The following is a 20,673-nucleotide window of genomic DNA, read 5'->3' as shown; positions in this document are numbered from 1 at the left end:
CATAGCTTCCTCGGGTTCCCATGTGGATTCCTCCACATTGTGATTAGACCAAAGGACTTTGAGTAAGACCGTCTCACCATTCCGGGTCTTACGAACCTTGCGATCAAGAATCTCCTTAGGAATCTCGGCGTAGGACAAGGATTCATCAAGCTCGATGTTATCCATCTCAAGGATATGCGACGGATCGCTCACATATTTTCGAAGTTGAGATACATGAAAAACATTGTGTACTCTATCCAAAGCTGGTGGTAACGCTAACCTGTAGGCCACCTCGCCAACACAGTCCAAAATCTTATAAGGACCTATAAACTTTTGGCTTAGCTTACCCTTTTTCCCGAACCTCATAACACCTCGCATAGGTGACACTTTTATAAGAACCTTGTTACCTACCATAAACTCAATGTCCTTGCGGTGCAAGTCAGCGTAGCTCTTCTGACAATCTTGAGCTGCTCTCATCTTTTGCCGAATTAATTGGATCTGCTCAACCATATCTTGAACCAACTGTGGCCCTAAAACCACCGTCTCAGAACTATCATCCCAACAAACTGGACTTCAGCATTTCCGGCCATACAAAGCTTCAAAAGGTGCCAACCCAATGCTTGTATGATAACTGTTATTGTATGAAAACTCGATCAAATCAAGCATGTCTTCCCAACTGCCCCCAAAGTCCATAACACATGCCCTCAGCATGTCCTCTAAGGTCTTGATGGTCCATTCTGTCTGACCATCGGTTGCCGGGTGAAAGGTTGTACTCATCTTTAAAGTTGTACCCATCACCTCTTGCAGCTCTTGCCAAAACTTCGATATGAACCTCGCATCACGATCAGAAACGATATCTTTAGGTATACCATGTAACCGAACCACATGCCTCCTGTAACCCAATGCCAGCTGCATCTTAGACCAAGTATCTTTCATGGGAACGAAATGAGCTGACTTGGTTAACCGATCAACAATCACCCAAATCATGTTGTTACCTTGTTGTGACCTAGGTAACCCCACAATGAAGTCTATGGAGATCGACTCCCACTTCCACTCGGGTACTGTCAAAGACTGAATCTTACCTTGTGGTCTCCTTTGTTCACCTTTGACCTTTTGACAGGTCAAACATCTGGCCACAAACTCATCTACATCTCTCTTTATGTTTGGCCACCAAAAAGTCTTCTTAAGGTCTCTATAAAGCTTGTCACCACCTGGGTGAACTGAATAGGGAGTGCAATGAGCCTCCGTCAAGATCACTCTCCGCAACTCCGCATCCTCAAGAACACACCATCTCCAATCAAAACGAACACTCCCATCTGGATGGATAGAAAACCTGGAAGCCGTTCCACTCTCTACCTTTGACTTCCACTCCTGAATCTTCGGATCAAGCTCTTGCTTACTTTTGATGTTCTCATACAACTCTGGCTCGATCGTCAAATCCCCGATGGTATCCCCCTCTCGAATCATAAAGATCCCCAAACTAGACATCTCATCCCTCAACTTCAGCAAGGACATAGCTGTACATAGCGAATGAACGCTCTTCCTACTCAATGCATCTGCAACAACATTAGCCTTACCCTCGTGATAGATGATCTCCATATCATAATCTCCAATCAGCTCCATCCACCGTCTCTGTCGCATGTTCAGCTCCTTCTGAGTGTAGATATACTTTAGACTCTTATGATCAGAGAACACCTTGAAAGTTGCTCCATAAAGGTACTGTCTCCAAATCTTAAGGGCGAACACAATCGCACCCTGACTCCGGATCATGAGTAGGGTAGTTCTCCTCATATTGCTTCAAATTGTCTCGAAGCATAGGCTATGACTTTCCCTCCCTGCATCAAAACACAACCAAGACCATTCTTTGAAGCGTCGGTATATACCTCAAAGTTCTCACAACCCTCTGGCAAGGCTAGGATAGGAGCTGTGGTCAAGCGTTCCTTTAGAGTCTGAAACGTTGTCTCAAAACTCTCATCCCAAACAAATCTGACTTCCTTCCTCATCAAGGATGTCATAGGCCGCGCTATGGTAGAGAAATCTTTCACAAATCTCCTGTAGTAGCCGGCAAGGCCTAAGAAACTCCGTATCTCAGCAACATTCTTCGGCGATTCCCACTTGGTAACGGCCTCAATCTTACTAGGATCCACGGATACCCCCTTCTTAGATATTACATGGCCCAGAAAAGCCACTTCCTCTAACCAGAACTCACACTTGGATAGCTTGGCATAAAGCTGATTATCTCTCAAAGTTTGTAGAACTATCCTCAAGTGCTCCTCATGCTCTTCCTTAGTCTTAGAATAGACTAAGATATCGTCGATGAAAACAACCACAAACCTATCCAAAAACGGTGTAAAGATCCGATTCATCAAATCCATAAAAGCTGCTGGCGCATTGGTCAACCCAAAAGGCATCACCACGTACTCGTAGTGACCATATCGAGATCGGAACGCTGTTTTAGGAATATCCTCATCTGCTATCCTCAGCTGGTGATACCCCGACCTCAGATCAATATTGGAAAACACACCTGCTCCACTTAGCTGATCAAACAAGTCATCAATCCTCGGCAACGGATACTTGTTCTTCACTGTGACCCGATTGAGCTCTCTGTAATCAATGCACAGCCTCATACTCCCATCTTTCTTCTTTACAAAAAGAACTGGAGCTCCCCACGGTGACACACTAGGCCTGATGTAACCCTTGCCTAGCAACTCATGTATCTGCTTTTTCAACTCTGCTAACTCCTTAGGTGTCATACGGTATGGTTCTTTAGATATAGGACCCGTTCCCGGCTTAAGCTCCACGCTGAAATCGATATCCCTCTTGGGAGGCAAACTCGGTATCTCCTCAGGAAAAACAACTTCGAACTCTCTCACCACAGATATCTCAGAAGCTATCGGTGGCTCTACTCGGTGATCTCTCACATGACAAAGAATCAAGGGACACTTCTTCCTCAAACATGACTTTAAAGTCATCACAGCTATGAACCTACACTTCGGCTTTACCACAAACCCTCTATAGGACACCCTAACACCCTTGGTACCCTTTAAGGACACCCTCTTTTGCCAAGAATCTATCCTGGCATCATACTTACCCAGCCAATCCATCCCGACAATCACCTCGAACCCATCCATAGGAAACTCTAACAGGTCTACTGGTAAATCTACCCCTCCAACTACCATGGATACTCCCTTATACAGCTTGAGACACGACACAGCTCCCCTGAAGGTATGAATACATCATCTTTTACAACCTCAAACTTTCCCAAACCCATAGACACAGCATGACTCTTAGACACAAACGAATGTGTAGCCCCGGAATCAAACAAAACAAAGGACGGTACATTATGAACAAGAAAGGTACCGGTAACTACATGAGCATCATTATGTGCTTCCTGCTTGTCCATCATGAAGAGCTTTCCACTGTTTTTCTATCCTCCACCCTGAACTGAAGCATTGGAGGTACTTGGCTTGGCTGCCGAATCCTGAGTGATGCTATTGTTCTGGCGCTGATAAGATCCACCACCACCGTGGTTGTAACCACCCTGGTTGCCCTGTCCACCTCTGTTGCCCCATGAACCACCCGGTCGGTTACTAGCAAAACTCTGAGTCGGCCCCTGAGAAATATTCCTTGACCGTGCTCCTAAACCAGTGTCGGGCTTGTAGCTCGTGCATTCCCGTCTTTTGTGGCCTATCCCACCACAGTTGAAGCAAGTAAGGTTGGTGTTGTCACTCACAGCTCGACCCGCATTCTTCCCCCAGCCACGAGATTCTCCCGAGAAACCAGCTCCACCAGAAAAAGCCTTAGCATGGTTGAAGTTCCCTTTCTTGTTGGTCGGCTGACTGTTGTTTCCACCATCAGCCTTCCTCTTTTTTACAGCAGTCCTCTCATCGATCTCTCTTGAGAGATCTACCATTGTCTCAGCTTGACCCGCTCTCAGGTACACTTCCTTGAGGTCGCAGCAACTCCGGTGGCCGGCATACGACTCACTATCTTAGCAAATAAACCCCTCTCAAAACGGAGAGCCAAACCTCTCTGTCCTAGCTGCATGTCTTCCACATAACGAGATAACTCCAAAAACCGATGATAGTAGTCAGTGACCGTCATCTCCTCAGACATGGTGAAGGAATCAAAGTCGGATCTCATCTTGTGTCGGATATGCTCCGGCACAAACTGCTCTCTCATAGCACTCTTCAACCCATACCAAGGAATAGCTCCTTCCGCCTGGTAGTAAGCTCTAGCATCTTCCTTGACATTTTGCCACCAAACTGCAGCCTCACCTCTTAGGTAGTACACTACCTGTTCAACAATCATGTCCTCGGGGCACTTAACCATTTCCATGAGAGCTTCAATCTCACGGTGCCACTTCTCGAGTAGCTTTGGTTCACCTACCCCGTCATATGTGGGAGGGTTGAAGCGAGCAATGATGATGCTGAGCTGAGTTGCATCTATCGACTTCTCGTTCCCCTTTCCCACATTTTTAAGAGCTTCAAGGAGAGCCTCTTGTTGCTCAATCATACGAGCAACCTCATCAAGAGTCATATCCGAAGCTTGGATTTGCGCGGGAGTTCTTTTGGGCGGCATACTGAGCTGACAAGAAAGACGGAAACGTAAACACAAAAGTTTACGACTCAAAACGTAATAATCTTCCGCCAAAAGAACACTCGGCCGAGTATAAAACACACTCGGTCGAGTAACAACTACTCGGTCGAGTATCTTAGATACTCGGTCGAGTATTCGACTCCAGAAGCGAACGTCAAAAACTCAAAAACATCACTTGGTCGAGTAAAACAATACTCGGTCGAGTAGACACTACTCGGTCGAGTACACTTTCTTACTCGGTCGAGTTATCACATACAGTAGCTACTGCTACTCACTGCAAATCAATACTCGGTCGAGTTCTTGGTTACTCGGTCGAGTGCTCCCTACTCTGGCCGAGCACCGCCCGCTCGGCCGAGTCACAGAATAGACGGGTATACAGTATAAGGTTCCCCTATCTTGCTCACTATTCCCCGCAGCAAACACATAATATTAAGAACTTAAATGCCATGTTGTAATCACATCAGCCTACAATTCTTATATCAAGAACTTTAATGCCACATTATAATCATATCAGCATACAATTCATGCACATGCTAAATCCAACATGACCAACATTCACAACCCGTCACATCCACCATTCCTCCCATCACAACATTTACGAACTTCAAAACACATACATTCAACTATCAACTTTTACCAACATGCATCTTCACATACATGTACATACAAAACCTAACTCTCATCACACTTCCCCATGTTACTGGCTCGAGTTAGTGAGGGCCAATTTGCGACTCCGGGACATCTCCCGAGTCTTTGTGGTAGCTCCAAACAACTCTCCCCGGGTTCATTTTATTTAGACTCCCTAGGTTCATTATATTCATTTGTTTAGGTGCCGGAATCTTCGGCTCTGATACCACTTTATAACACCCCCTCATACCAAGGTGCCTTACCAGGACCACCTTACCATGAAAGTGTGTTACCATCTCGGTTGCCCGAGGTTAGTACATATCAAAAGCGTCTGAACTGAGCACATTTATTAAAGTACTGCAAAGCATAAAGTTTACAACATCCCAAATCCAAATACTGGTTTAACAAAATACAATCTCCAAAGTTTAACAATAAAAGAAATTCAATCTAAGACTCAGACGGTGATGCTATGACTGGTGATGGCGATACTCCCAAGACAGTTCCCAAGCTCACACTAGCAATACCTGTCAAGCCTGCTCACCATCCCCGAATGGATCACCGCAGATTCCACAAACAACACGGGGTCAGTATTACTCAAACATTAAGACAAACAAACGGAGAAATCCACTGATCATCGCCAATGGAGTAATCCACTGATCATCGACAATTCCCAATATTCCATTCTCACACAGTAACCGACTACACACTGAAGTGTGTAGCCCTGCCAGATAACCCATCGCAACAGGTAATCCTCGCCACCAGTGGGTGACCGCAGCCGATCCCACCTAGTCCAGCTCCTCAACGAGCGACAACAATCCCTGTCCCTTAATGTGAACATCCCCTCCCGTGGCGGGTTCCACGGAGGGCGAACTAGGGTGTGAAGCCACTCCCGCAAGTGACTCCACCACAATCACAAACACAGATATCACAGCCATCTCAACACCCTTACACCAACATCGTCACAACAATCTCCATACCCCGATGATCAACAGATAACAATAATCACAACAACATGTCTTACAATAACAAAGAACCGAGCAGAAACCCTACCTTAGAAATCAACAAAGTGGGAATGAACTTGCACACTCGTAAAGGCTCCTCTACGAAGTCTTCTCCTATACCATAATCATATCACACAATTACACATTGCACAACCCCCATATTCCCAATTCCGTAATTATACAGTAACCCCAACGAATACAAACAACATAGAATAAAACTTACCAACAGTAGGGTGAGGAATTGTACGTAAGGATTCCGAAGGTTTCGCAAACAACAAAGCAATGGGATGATTAGGGAGTGATTAGGGAGAGATTAGGGTTAACGTAAAATGATGAAGTAGAAATGATGTTTTGAAAACTGACGCGGGATATAAAATAAATCTTAAACGCTCCCTAATCAAACCGTCAAAATAATACTCGCCAGACCGAATACTCGGTCGAGTAAAGTTATACTCGGCCGAGTATCCTCTACTCGGTCGAGTATTCACTATACTCGGCCGAGTATTCATCGGCAGAACCAAAACAACTCATAACAACAGCACTACTCGGCCGAGTAGGCTCTACTCGGTCGAGTAGTCACCAAAGAAAATCCGTAGTGTTACAGTAGTTCACCGCTTTAGTTCACTTAAAACGTGATAGATAATAAATTGACAAGACTTCTCACATATAATAATTGAGAAATAGCCTTACCAAATAGTAGAAACCATGAATCCCAATTTCATAAGGGAGTTAAGTCGGCTTCACCGTAATACAAACCTTGTTACGTTGGGTAAGTGGGTAATAAAATGTTAGTACATCGAAATTTGGATTGAGCTCAATGGAAGTATTCGTGACCGTAGTCGCATGTGTTCCGGGCTAAAGATGAAAATTAGAGTAATTTTTATCAACCGAGAGTTCTAAAAGTAGAATCGATTAAGAAGTTAATCCACCGAGTTACATTAATAAGGGATGACTCGGCTCACCGTATTAATATGAATTTGGATCTCGGAATCATTTATGTTAGTTGGGTGGAGGTCACTACATAGATACTTAAATACTTGTATTTAAAATATACGAGTGCTATAAAACGATAGATGTTAATTAATTCCTTCATTTCCTATTTTGTAGTCAAATTTGTTTTATCAACCGCAATGGCAACTCCAATCACGTCCGCATCCACTAGTTCCACCACACTTACCAATGTGTCATGGCTCTGATCCTTCATGGATCGTTGTAAGTTAGAAAAGAATGGGTCCAATTTCGCCGATTGGGACGCACAATTTCGCTTGGCCGCGGAGGGTGACGACAAGCTTCGTTACCTTACTGAGGCATCTCCCACCAAACCTAATGCTAGGTCCACCGCCGCCGCTAGGCAAACCTATGAGGTTTACCAAAATGAGTCGGCCGCGATCAATAATGTGTTGATCTTTGCTATGGAGGCCGAACTCCAAAGGAGTGCTATAAAGATTAGCACCGCTCATGAGATCTACATGAAGCTTGTGAACATGTTTTCACGAGCTCCTAGGGTCAAACAATATGAAGCAGCTTCCGCATTCTTTGATCTCAACATTAAGGAGGGCCAAAAAGTTAGCCCTCATGTGCTCAAGTTGATGGAGCATGTTGAGACCTTGAAAATGCATAAAGTGGAAATTCCCGATGAACTCGTAATTGATCGAATTCTTCATTCCCTCAACAAAATCAAGGCATATGTTCAATTCCGGGTAAATTTTAATATGCAAAACAAGAAAGTTTCTCTTGATGAGTTGCACAAAATGCTTGTGCAAGCCGAAAGGGATATGGGGCTAAGTGTTAGCTCCGCCAAAGATGTGCTCAATGTCAATCATAAGAGCAAGGGAACCTTCAAGAAGAGCGGGAAAAAGGGGAAGAAGCGAACTCCCAACAGGAATATAGCTAAAGCTTATGAAGCTAATACCTCCATGCCCAAGTACAGTGCCTCCACCGGGGACAAGTGCCACTATTGTTGTGGTGTTGGGCATTGGAAGAGAAACTGTTCCAAATACCTTGGCGACATCAAAGCTCGAAAGGTTATTCCAGTAGGTATATGACTATCCCTATCTTTTATGTTTCAATCTCAACCTTGGTATGATGATACAAGTTGTGATGATTACCCTTTTTATTGTAAATAGGGGCTCCTAGCAAGGACAAAGGCAAGGAGAAGCAAGCCTAGAGGATCATGTGGGAAGCTAGAGTAGCCAACCGTGGTGATGGATCAATGGAAGCTTGGCTTTAATTTGCTTTGTCTTTAATTTTATGATGTATTTGAAGTTTTTAGAACTATTTTGATTTCCTTGTGTGACTTGGAAATTGGTTTGTAATCCTTTAAACAATTGTTGTGCTTTGGATATTTGTGGTTTGGTTTTCAACCCAAATCACTTGTTTTATTACTTGTTCTAAAATCATCATCATAAATTACTTGCATAGTGAAACATTAGATAGACAACTTAAATTGATAAAATAGACGATTATGATGATTAGATCATTATATGTCCATAAGCTATGAATTTGATTCTCCTTATGTCATTGTTACTAAATGTAACAACTTACTTATGTAAGTTCAATTATAAAGTTGTGATGGGCTATTGAACTCATTAAGTAGGGAATTTATGATACCATGCGGACACATTATTCTAAACGGATGGTCAACCATGAGATACCTAGAATAGAGTCTATTAAACAGATAACATGGATAAGACTCGTATATTACATGAATCAAACTGCCATGTTAGGGATGGCCTTTTGATAGCTAATACATAGTCTAGATAGACTCCTTATATTCCACCATATATATGTTTGTAACTCACAAAGTTATCTCTCAAGAAGATAGATGTATTTCTGAGAGATAGAGTGGGAGTAGATTGGATCGTAACAAACATGTTTTATAATGTTACTTTATGAAAGTAATAGAATTATAGAGTGGGAGTGTAGTTGAACTATAGTCTATGAAGATAGAATGGGAGCATAGTTCAGTGGGAGTTTATCACACATGCCTTATTGGTTAAAATATTACTTTGTGAAAGTGATAGTATCATGACCTTGTTACATACGAGCCATAGCATTACAATCCGAAAATGGTTGCTCATGAGTAGATTTACTTTAAAGTGAGGGTCTCTTTAAAGGTAAATAGAGCTTCAGAGTACACAAATGCATAAGATTTACATGAAGATGTTGATCAAGATAAATTGTATTAGGAATTGCCGCATTTCATTCTAATGAAGAATGGCAAATAAAATTCACTTTTCTAAAATGGTAATTTAGAGAAGGAAGTGTTTGAAACACAAAACCTTAGATAAAGATTTAAGTGTCCTAACATCTTATGCGTAGCTTTCTTAAGTGAACCTAGAATGGTCTTAAGCAAGCATTAAAGGATTATACTTTTCATGTGATAATAGTGAATGGTTTCATTCACATGATTGAAGAATCATGATTATACATGAAGTTAAGTGGGAGCCAGAATCATGTTTCCATGTCTTATATATTGAAGAATATTACTTATTGAGAATAATGTACCAATGCTCTCTTCTGGAAAGAGTGATTGGGAGACTTGGAATGGGATGCAAAGTATTCTAGATTTTTGAATCTATGTGAGAGAATATTGGCATAGAGTAGAGAGTCTTATGACGATAAGATCTTTCATACCTGCTGTACATCAACAAGGTCAAGTAGGCTATTCATGTTGATAGAAGTGGAAATACTATGATGGAGTCATAGTCATTCACTAAACCTATTAAGTTGTTGATTACATGAAATCGATTTCTAATGTTTCCGCCATTAGAATGATCATGTATGCCAACAGACGCACATGCCATGATGTGATATATGCTAAGAACATGATAAGTCAATAACAAGATAATTCCCATGATATGGCTTGTGAAAGCCTTAAAGAACATCCTTGAGATTCTTGAGAAGAATTAAGGATTCGTTCATATGTTTGGATGATAGAATAAGTTATGTGTTGAAGGGTTGCATAAACTTTAGTTTCCAAACCAAAAGGGATTTGTTGAAATCCTAGGATATCTTATTGACTAAGGAGTCAGAGACTAGAAAAGTGTTTTAGTTTCGCACATTACAAATTCTACAAAAGGAATCTAAGTAAATTGTGATAAAATCGTCAATGTAGGGATTAAGGGTGAATCCCTCTACAAATGATTTTGTCACAAGTTATGCGATAATAGTGGGAGCATCTTTTAAATTAAAGAGCCCAAGTCTAGTAAGAAGTCTAGACATATACTTAGATAAATTCATGTCATTGGAGATGACATTGAATGGAAGGAAAAGCAATTGAAAAGTTGGAATATATGGATATAGGGTATATTCACTTTCCAAGCGTTTATTGCATCTAAACTAGTGTTAATAATACACTAAAGATTATAAGATATGAAGTAGTAATAGTGTATTGACTGTTCATATGTGATAATTGCATTTATCGTTTGAGTTTCATTAAACTCACCCGCTACCTTGTCGTATCCGAATGGGTTGTAGAGACAAATTGAACCCCATTAAAGTGAACTGGATTGACATGGTATTCGCCCCTAGTTACTTATTTGAGGTGACGACTCGAAGTGACTAGAGTGTGATGCGATTGATGGCAAGTTCAAGTGCCATAGAGTCATATGGGATGACTATTCGATCGCATAGGCAGACTGTATAGGACACTCTGTCGGGCAGTGACCGCTTATAGAGTTCTGGTAATTCATAAAGCCTGGTCGTGGCAAGAGCTACTATAGTATTCTTGTGAGTCAATTCTTTTTGTAATACCCGCCCTTTTTAGAGACCAGTTGACCAGCGTTGACCGACCTTGGGAGCGGTAATAGTCCTTAGAAGTGCGTGCCAAAGTTATCCTGTGTTTTGAGTTAGGGGTGGTACTCGATAGAGTAGAGGCTACTCGATCGAGTAGCTTAGATACTTGATCGAGTAGGGGCCACTCGATCGAGTAGGTGGGCCACTCGATCGAGTATCGTCTTTTCAGCGAGGGTTTATAATTGTGTTTTGTTAAAACCGCAAATCATTTCCGCCTCTTTCTCCTAAACCTAGATGTCGCCCTTTCCTCTTCCCTTCACCATATGTCCTCCATGGAATTCCTTGAAGGTCTTTATGCCTTAGGAGCGCGTAGCTTAAGTCGGGTAGCAATCCTTTGCGAAGTTTTCCTCATGTAGGTATGTCGTCATCATCATTTGTGTCTTGTGTTTTCAGTTAGGATTAGGATGGTAGTAATAGATGATTGTGTTGTGTGTATAGGTGTTGCTTGATTGCGGGATATTGCGTGTGTTGGCATGGAATGGTTGCAGTTTCTTAAAGGTAGGTTCGCCTACTCAGTTTCTGTGGATGGTCTAGTGAGTCGGTTGTTGTGTCATGGTTGTTGTGTTGTAGTTGTGTTTGTGTGGCAGCGTATATGCGGTAATCGGTTGGTGTATACAGTTCGTTGGTTGTTGTTGTATTGCAGCTGTCTGTGATTGTTTTTCTCTGGTTCTCGAGGTGCGTCCTCGGCTGAGTGGAGTCACTTCCGGGAGTGGCTTCACACCCTAGTTTCGCCCTCCGTGGAACCCACCACGGGAGGGGATGTGCACATTAATGAGACAGGGTTATCGCTCGGTATGATGAGCGGGGATTAGGTGGGAACGGCTGCGGTCCCCCACTGGCAGGGCTGGTCCAGTGGACAGTCGGTGACGGAGATTGATTGGAGGGGGTGTGATTGTGTGTAACTGGTTGTGCTGTTTTGTATTGATAATTGTGATTGGTTTATGTTGAGTCTTGCCTCAGTTACTGACCTTGTGTGGTTGTCTTGTTTGTTTATGTGTCTGCCGTGATCCCTTATGGTGAGCAGTAAGTCTTAGCAGGTGTTGATGTCGAGGATAGCTGGAGTCCTGGCGGGGATGAGTCCTCACGAGTTCGGATAGTGATAGCGTGTAGCTGACGAGTTGTATCTTTATTTTGTTAGTTGGTAGTAACACTTGTAAATATAACTATAATTGTTCTGTTATTGACCTTTGATGATTACTTTACTCGGGCAACCAAGATGGTAATGCCTTTATATGCTAAGGAAGGTCTAGTTAAGGTTCCTCGGTATATGGGATGTTACACTTTTGACTAGAGACTATTCGCCCAAGTTGGCACAAATTTCTGATTAGCTTTGATTTATACTCTACGACTTCGTAAATGAGGTCAAACTGGGTATATTTTGGGTTATGATGAACTGTGGCTGAACAAAAGGAATAGTGCGATAGGAATTGTCCACCCCTTGTCAGGGTTGTTTGAAATCTCAAGGCCACTCGAGGAGTAGTTAACTGGAAATGCGTGGCCACGCTCGGAAGGTATCTATAGTAGATAATTCCGCTCAGACAGTTACTCTCCTGATCGAGGAAACCACTCAAGATATGATCAAATATAAGTACGACCTGCAAGACACCTTGCATTGAGTGGGAGATTGTAATAGGACAAGAGAATTGGTGACGCACACTTGTCTCGGACAAGTGGCAGATTGTTGGAAAATGTCTCCTCAACAATAATGCGATCATATGATTTAATATCATAATTAAATCTCATATTAAGAATACGTGAGGGATGATTTATTATATAATCAACTGATCGTCATTAATCGGTAATGATTGGCTGACTAGAGTTTGACATTACTGTGGTGTGACGGTGGTGGTCAGTTGATCCCTTAAGGTCACACCTAAAGGACAATTCCCTTAATGGATAAATTGATTAATTGTATGACGATACAAGGTAATCAATTCCTTAAAATTGAACAATTTACTTGTGATAGAGAATATTCGTATCTTATTGTCATGGGATTAAATAAGATTTATTTTGGTAATAAAAATGCTTTATTACTAAAATTACTTATTGTTTGAGAAACAATAGAGATAATAATGGATGGTTAATTATAATTGCAAGATGTTCTGAATTATAATTTTATGACCCATTTTAATTATATGATCAAGTATCACTAGTCAATTTGTTATATGTAATTTAATTAATTTGTAAGATGATATTTATGTGATAAATATGCATTAAATTAATTAATAGCATGTAAAATACTACATGTGACATGTTGTGTGACAAATGACAAATTGATAAAATAAAATGGTAGTCCATTTTATAGTACATGGACCGAATGGAGGGAGTAGTGTGGTGTGAGGATGAATTATTTAATGAGAAATAATAATAGGCTTTGCTTTTGTAGCCTTACACCTATCCTACTTTGTCTTACACACCTACACATTGTGAAGACAAAAAGAGAAAGGCAAAGATGCTTCCTTGGCCCCTTCCCACCGGTTGCATGCATCTTATATGAGAACATTTTGTTCTCATTTTGGTGGTTAATTCATTCATGCTCTTCTACATGCAAACTTTCACATATTCTCATTATCTCTCTAAATTAAGATTTTGAGATTCACAAGCATTTGTTCATCCATTCTAATATCACAATAACATTACTAGAGTAGTAATAGATATAATATTAGAATCATTTTAAGGGCACTAGTATAATAATCTAGTTAATTAGTATACTAGTTTAAGGGTAAGTCTTGGGTGCAATATAAGGAGGATTTCTATACTTGGGATCTTGGAGGATCATCCATCACATTAAGCTCAAAAACAAGTGAAGGAAGGTGACCTTACTTGTGCCCTATATTTCGAACCATATAGCAATGTAAGGGACATTGTTTTTCCTTATAAATCTTTTATTTTGTTATGCATGCACTAGATCTAAAGAACATATAATTAAGAAGTTAATTAGTTCATCATTAGAGGAGTCTAATAATAGGTATATAAACCAAACAAGCACCTCTCCTACATGTGACACCGCCACTAACCCGAATGTATGCAGGCAAAAAGCAAATGAATTTCATATTTATGCAATTTGATGTTACATGCTATGTAAGGAGTATACTACTAGCAATCCTACATGAAACTGGTCATGGATGACACCAGTTTATAAGGCTCTAAAACTTAGAATTTATAAGTAGGTTGCCAAAATATCAGGTCAAGTCTATTCGTTCAGCTAAATTTAAACATAAACTCGTAGATTATGCAAATGACTATGCTAAGAGATGTCAAAATTGCAAGGCTTAGGCAAATTGACTAAATGTAGTGCAATTTCATCATTGAAATACACCATTCCGACTCAACCTATATGCAAAAATAAACGTGGAATTTTTTATTTTCGAATTTTTATTTTTTTTTCATGTGATTTGTGAATTTTTTTAATTTAAAATAAACAATGCATGCAAAAATTAAACGTGCAAACTGAAATTCAAAAAAAATAATATGCAGACACGGATATGGATGCATATACCTTCCTCAAACCAAACCGTACAATGCCCTCATTGTACACAACAGCTAACAGCAGCAGAAAAAGGGGAAAGGGAAAAATGCAAACTAAAGGAAATGAAGGAGATAAAGAGCTAAGAAAGTCACAAAATAGCGTGACATAGACGGACCTCCCCAAACCAGCCAGCAACATGGGAGGTCATAGTCATCGGATCAACACTAAATGCGCAAACAAAAGGTAGGATTGTACCTGCAGATACGCAAATAGCGACCACAAATGCTACCAAAACCAAGTCTAAAATGTTTCACAGTCTATCGTCAAGAAAATTAATTATTAAGCACACAAAACTAAATAAAAGAATGTCTAATAAATCCAAACAAAACATGAAAATCCGGGTTGCCTCCCGGTCAACGCTAGTTTCCGATAGGTCCCGGCTAGACCTTCTTTTCTTCATCCACCCACGCAAATCAATGGCCCACAACAAGGCTTCTGACTAAATGCGGTCCCTTCAGCATCCATGATTTTCACTTTTGGTCGCCACAGCACAGCATCGGAAGAACAACGACTCTTTACAGCATCAACTACGCCACGTCTTCTCCTGGCCTTATCCCACGCCCACTTCTTATGTGGGATAGAATCTTCAAATCTTCCTCTCGGGTCTTCTAACCTATCAAGACTTGTATAAGAAGAAACAAGACGATATTCCTCCAACTTGCTCCCAAACTGGGGCGGAGGCGTCAAATCAACAGCAATATATGATTTAACAGAAGGATTAGAAGGAACCCCATAGGGATCAATAAAAGGAATAGTGTTACCTCCAATTGGATAGGATTGGTCTTCAATTACCTTCTTACCGTCATCCGGGATAGGTATAAATGACGAATCAACGCTGTCCATAGCTAATAAATTCGATCGAGAAGGAACAATACTCGATCGAGATGTTTCCTCGCCAAAACTACTCGATCGAACGCTTACAACTGTTCGATCGAAGTCTTCTTCATACAAACAGTTCGATCGAACAGAAGAATATGTTCGATCGATGTCCTCCTGCTGAACGGTGTTCGATCGACTAACAATGGGCTCTCGATCGAACTGTTCCTCATATAAAGCATTCGATCGAACATTGTAAGTTGTTCGATCGAATTTCTCATGTCGAACAGTATTGAAGTCTTCGAGAGATGCTTTATTTTCAACATGATCTTCTATTTTTGAGTCGTACATATCTAAATCTTACTCGGTAGCTACTTGAGCCAATTGAGACTCAAGTCTCTTGATAGAAGCATCTCTAACTTGCACAGCTTCTTGCACTTGTAGAGCAAGTGCCTTCACTAAATACTTCAACTCAACCATCTCTTCATTGTTTATGGTTGAAGGAGGAACTTGTTGTTGCGGCGGAAAGGAATATGAAGGCATTTGAAAGCCTTGCTGTTGAAATGGATGTGGCGGCATATAATGACTCTGCGGCGGAGGTGGGGTAAAGTTTGGGTAACCCCCACTTTGATAACCATAACCATAGTAACCTTGTCTATATTGCTGATAGACATAGACTTGGTCATACTCCGCTAAACAAGTAACAGCATTGTGCCCCGCAGCACCACATATCTCACAAAATACCACATGTTGCACCATAGAATGGAACATAGGTGGACTCCCCCAAGACTGTCTACTCTCCAGCTTGTCAAATCTGGCATTAAGAGCTTCCAATTGTGCTAGCATGGGGATGTCAGACATCTTGGCAGAAAAATCAAAGGTACTCAAGCCTTCCCTTTGATGATCTTTCTCCTAGAATCCCGTCTAGGTAGGACCTGTAGGCCCTATCAAAACAACATTAAAGGAAAAAGATAACAACTGCCTCAAGGAATAAATTTCTTGAGGTTAAGACAAACTAAAGTAAAGCAAATAAAAAGTATTGCCTCCCCGGCAACGGCGCCAAAATTTGATGAGGGTGTCGCAACCCTATCAAAGATAAACCTGAGGGGTCTCTAACTAATGCACCTAGGGAAGTCGGGGTCGAATCCACAGGGAGGCTATGTTGCTGTCTACTTGCTAATCTAAGTCTGTCGGTGTCACAAATGGGGGATTAGATATGATAACTAAACTAAATAGCGAAAACTAAAAGAGTCTAACAGATAAGAGAAAGAGACTAGGATGTCGGTTCATCAATGAATGTCAGATAATTGCAGCTAAGGTCACAGATCAATCACATGCATCAGACTAAGGGGCAGTGAAAAGGTCCTTCTAGCCCGTTATTCACCCTAAAATACTACTAACTTAGCTTCCGCCCTCATTAGAGTATCCCAAAGAATTGTAGCAGGTCTCACTCCTTCCAATCTTCCGATCTAGGTCAGAGTTTGCCAAAAACAACTAGAACAATTATGCGCATTAACCGTCTAATCATCGTTAAATTCTACTTATAACAACAAAGACATGATAACAACAACAGATCTGCAAACCTATTTGGCAACTATCATCAATTCATTGATTCCCCTAAATCCTAGCGAGGGAATTAGCTACTCATAATAATTATAATGAAATTAACAATAATTGAAACGATAACTAAACTAAACATAATGATTAAATTGAAATAACAATTAAACTAATTAAGATAAGAGAGTAAGGAGAGAAAGGAGAAAAAGGAGAAAAAGGAGAAAAAAAAATTACAAGTATAGATCCAGAAATAAGAAGAACAAAGCAATGTAATAGAGGTTCAAGCAGTGAAAAGTTCCGAACACTTAACCTGATGAATGTTTTTCTCTTATATAGTAAGAGATTTTATTATCTAATAAAATAATATAGCTAAATATAATAAGTCTCGACACAATTCATGCGCGTCAGACTTGGTTTTACTCGATCGAGCAACATAAAGTTAGTCGATCGAGAGAGATCTTCCCCAAAAGCTCTCGATCGAACACTAAAGCACTCGATCGAATATAGTAAGAGTCAAGTTAGTCGATCGAGAGATTTAAAGTACTCGATCGAACACATAAAGTACTCGATCGAACACTAAAGTACTCGATCGAGTGGTTTCAGCGCGTAATTCCTACTTCGCGCACTGAACTTCAAACGGCCGCCATTTCTTCGTTACTTGTCCGAATCAAGCGATTTTCGTGGCGTTGGAAAGCTAAGAGGATAAGCTTTCATCTACTGGAATCACCTGATTATCATTTGTATAACTCGAGATATGGCCCTTCAAAATAGGTACTGGTTATATGAAGCTCTTCCTTTGCTCGCCTAGCTACCTTACTTCTATGCGCATCACAAATTAGTAGTTACCAAGCTCCGGCTCAACTCATCTCCAAAATGTATGCATAGGGACATGTTCTAAGCTTGATTCCGCTTCTCTTTGGTTCATTCCTGCAAATAGGACAAGAGAAAACAAAGTAGACAATTCGGGGGACATTTGTAGCTTAATACTACGAAATATGCATAGAAATGCGTGCAAATACGATACAAAAAGTCTATATAAAATGCACGCATCAATATCTGGATCATAGCTGGGTGCTTGGAGGGACGAGTCTACCACGAGTCATGGCCGAGATAGTTTCACATAGTTGATAGATGTCACGAGTTGTATCTTTTAGTTTGGTTAATCACTTGTAATTTAATATAATTGTTCTTTTATCGACATTTGATTATTACTGTTCCTCGGGCAACCGAGATGGTAACGCCTTTATCTACTAGGGAAGGTCTGGTTAAGGCTCCTTGGTAGATGGGTGTTACAGAGTGCCCCCAAGTCAGTTGCCTGACCAAACACTCAACGGACGCACTCGGTCGAGTGCAGCTTACTCGACCAAGTACTCTACGATAAAAAATGAGTAGTATTACAAGATCTAAATTGATCCATATCCAATCCATTCAATAATCCAAAATACAAAATTCTAACTACAATTCATATGATCTAGATTTGGGGAATATGAATCCATCGGCATTCGTATCTAGTTACTTCTAGCATTTTCATTTATCAAATTTAATTAATCTCTCATTTACTCGCCATATATAATCGATATAAAAATCGTTTACATTTCAATCAATACAAATCATTACTTTGTGCACCCTAAATTTTTCTAAAACTTATTTGCCAGAAAAGAGTGATCATCCTAAATAACCCTGTTGCTGGGGCACCAGTGGTGGAGCTAGCGGGGGGAGGGGGGCCTAGCAGGGGCGGTCGCCCCCCTGTCGGATGAAATTTTCGAAGTTTTAGTTAAATTTTTTGAAATTTTTTCGAGGGTAGCTTATGAAATTAGTCGTTCGCCCCCCTAAAATTTTTCGCCTCCTGAGTTCAAATCCTGGCTCCGCCACTGTGGGGCACTATTAAAAATTCTTAACAGGACGTCAAGGCAAAAATGGGGAAACAAGGGAGAAGATACATGAGCAGAAATGGCAGAGAGGTGGGGATGGAGAGTGTCATAAGGACGTATAGCAATTAATAGCACACTAAAATCCAAATCATTATATGGCAGTCCAACTATATACCACAGACTTTACGTCCTAGTAAAAGGGTAAAGCGTAGGATAATTTAACAGTGTACTATTGGCACTTGTTTTTCATTCAAAAGCTGGAAGTCTTTGCTATCTTAATGTAAAGGCCGTGTAATTTAACGCGTTGAGCCAAACTGAAACTCTCACACTTGTATCAAATTCCATGTTTTATCTCCTAAGGACTTTATAAATTGCAAAATCGACATACGATAAGTGTTAGATCTCAGTATTAAAGAATATTGGTAAGATATTTTAGAGCATATTATGATAGTATCTACTACTCCTATAATATATACTCTTATCTAATATAATTATTCTCCTAACATAACAATACTAGTATATTGCCCATGCGTTGCACGAATTTTAAAATTGGCTAAATGTTTAAACAAAAGACAAAGATGGTGAAAGTCCAAGTTTCCACATCTGTAAAGACGTTTTAGCCTTTGTCGTATAAAGCCTTAAAGGGGGTTGTAGGACAATACTAATGCTAACATAGTTTGATTAACAATCCTTATAGCTTGAACATGTTATTTTATTAGCTAAGCTAATTGACACTTGGATGACGCAAACATTTTTTTTTCCCTTTAGATAGTAGTTTTGCGAAGTTTAATTGGTAAAACAATACAAAAATGACAATCCATTTATATTTTAATTAACTTAACACTAGTTTAGACTCCGTGCAATACATGCACGGCATATATAGTTTTCTATTTTTATAAAATTATTTATATAAAATTGGTATGTCATTATTTGTTCACATTTCTAGTTATTGTATTTTATTTTCATAAAAAAAGTTGGAAATGGAAATTAATAATCAAAAAAATTGAGTACTAAGCTGAAACGTATTTAATGAAAATATTTTATAGGAGTACCACAAAGCTAATGATTTCAATTTATGAATTCTTCTGAAAAAGTTTTATGTCACGAACTAATAACAATTTACGGTTTTGTTTTTAAACAGAGTATGGGCATGTCATTATCTAACAATAGCCTCAATACAAGATTTAGAAATTTATAATTTATATTTATTTTATTTTATTTTAATTAAAATATTTAAATTTAGAGTTTAGTAAAAATCATGTTATGTGATGAAGATTAATTTTAATGAAATAATAATTTAATGAAATCAATTGTAATTATTGTTTTCCTTATTTAGTGAATGAAGTTAATTGTTATTAGTTTCCATATTTAAAATCATGCATTTTGGAGGGAAAATGTTTCAGTTCACCTATTCTTTTAGTAAATAGAGGATTACATTTCATTCCATACAATATGTACACGCGTTTTCTCTCTTTTTATCTTTTTATCTAGAGTATGATAAATAACTAATATAGATGCGGTAACCCTTAAACCACTTAGATCCCTTTTTTTGGACCACTTCTCCCCACCTCAACCACATGATTGATGTCCTCTATTATTGTCTATGACTCTTGGAACGTTTCCGACAATGAGTTTAATTTATGTTTTTTTTTCCCATCATCAAAATTAAACATTCTGATTCCTCACTTTCCTTTTAACCTCATTCTACGTAACCCTTTAATTTGACCTCTGGCCTAAATTCTTTCAAAACCTCAATCACTCCAACTTGTCTTGATTTACTCTGATCTTTTCTCCTTAATCATTGGGGGGCTTTGGTCAACTAAGTATTTGACCCCTTTTGACATGTAAGGGCTTTCTTGTACTCATTTTCATGGCTCTTCTTGATCTCTTGTAAACA

The sequence above is a fragment of the Silene latifolia genome, chromosome 11 (genome assembly GCF_048544455.1).
Source record: "Silene latifolia isolate original U9 population chromosome 11, ASM4854445v1, whole genome shotgun sequence".
Taxonomy (NCBI): domain Eukaryota; kingdom Viridiplantae; phylum Streptophyta; class Magnoliopsida; order Caryophyllales; family Caryophyllaceae; genus Silene; species Silene latifolia.
The sequence above is the reverse complement of the archived record's forward strand: the minus strand, read 5'-3'. Positions refer to the sequence as shown.